Consider the following 1,710-nt stretch of genomic DNA (forward strand, 5'->3'; position numbering starts at 1 on the left):
TTGTTTACCTCAGGGAGCGATCTAATCTGGCGACGGCCCTACCAGCCATAATGTACATTCGAGTGGTTAGCTTACCTCCTCTCAAACCAACATCGCGGGTTCGAATCTCGCTGAGGGCATGGACGTTTCTGATTATCTTACCTTTGTGTACTGCTATAACCTTCGATATAGCACAGTGTGACCTTTGCTGTCCTTGCGCCATTCAAAAAACAAAACAAAACTAGATTGCTATTCAAAGAAGCGAAGTTACTTGGGCATGACAAGCTACCGAGCCTAACAGGGCAGAGAAAATGGAGAATCGGACAAAAAGAAACTTTATATAAGCATTTCATATGAAGGTACGTTAGCACATCACACACGGAAGTGAACAGTTTCCCTCTCTGAAAGTCTTTTTTTTTTTAAATTCCTACAAAATAGGCTAATTTGCCTGAGAACACATAATGTACGAGGGCATCTATTCAGGTTCTTAGTCAAGTCCATATGACTAGTTTATGTCCAAGACTTACATAAGTTCCCATGGGTAGAGAACACAAAAGGAATAAGAAATTATGCCCTAAACTAGTCTTGAAAGCTATCCTGATCAGCAAAAACACCGTTTTATCGACTGTGTTACTGCTGATAGGGATAGCTTCACGCAGGTTTGGGGCATATGAAATCGAAAGTTACCACCATTTAGTTTTGAGTAGAATAAAGATGCGTATCATTAGTTCGTTTCCCTATTTACAAATTGTAAATAAACCATGATGATGATGATCATCATCATCATCTTGAAGAGGAAACTAATACAAGAAATCGTTAAAAAGAATTGAAGTCGAGAAGCTTTTAAAGGTGAACTGTAGAGATGAATATATAAATGTTATTGGAGGAAAAATAAAATGAGCTTAATAAGCATGAAGTAAGTCTTAAAAGTAATTGCAAAACCGAAATAAAACATTAACTAATTTAACAAGGAAGGCATCTGGTGAGCTTGCTTTGCAAGCATAACAGAATTAAAATGGCATGCGCTCAAAAAGTTTTTAATTAATTTATTTATTTTAACAAAAACAGCCAAACAAAAAAGACAGTCTTGGTAAAGAAGAAATAATACCAAAAGTTCTGAAAAAGTAAGTCAACTGTGCGCTGAGAAAATATAGCGAAGAAAAAAGATAATCTGTGAGAAAAAAATGTTAATCAAAATTCACAGGAAGACTTTTTTGAGAAGAATATACAAAAGGTAAATCTTCTGACAAAATCTTCTAGTGGATAAAGAAAAAATAAAGCCGAGAAATTAAAGAGAGATCAGCTAACGTCCCCTACTCCCTTATAGTAGGTGAGAGCTTTTTTTAACCCAATCTCTCGTTCGGAGACTGAGTGAACAGTTTAATCTCCACCGGTAGCCAATCAGAGAGACAATTACATTACAAGCTGCAACCGATGAAGAGACTGGCAAATAAATTCCCATTTCTTGGTACCTAACTTAGCAGGATATTTTATTGTCAGAAATAGTGTGGGTTCCAAGGTAGATTTTCTTGAGTTTACGGGACGAAAAACCCGAGTTGCCAGGAAGAAAAAAAACCTCGCTTGCTGTGTCAGAGATCGATAACTCAGAAATGGCTGAAGAAAACCTTACAAAATGTTCCTTTAATCGGCTACTAGACTTGAACTTAAGTCAATCTTCGGTTGGCCTAACGCAGAGGATGTACAACCGCCACTTCCAATGAGCTACAATGG

The sequence above is a fragment of the Typopeltis vanoorti genome, chromosome 22, assembly GCF_054136105.1.
Source record: "Typopeltis vanoorti isolate ZY-2024b chromosome 22, IOZ_Tvanoo_1.0, whole genome shotgun sequence".
Classification (NCBI taxonomy): Eukaryota; Metazoa; Arthropoda; class Arachnida; order Uropygi; family Thelyphonidae; genus Typopeltis; species Typopeltis vanoorti.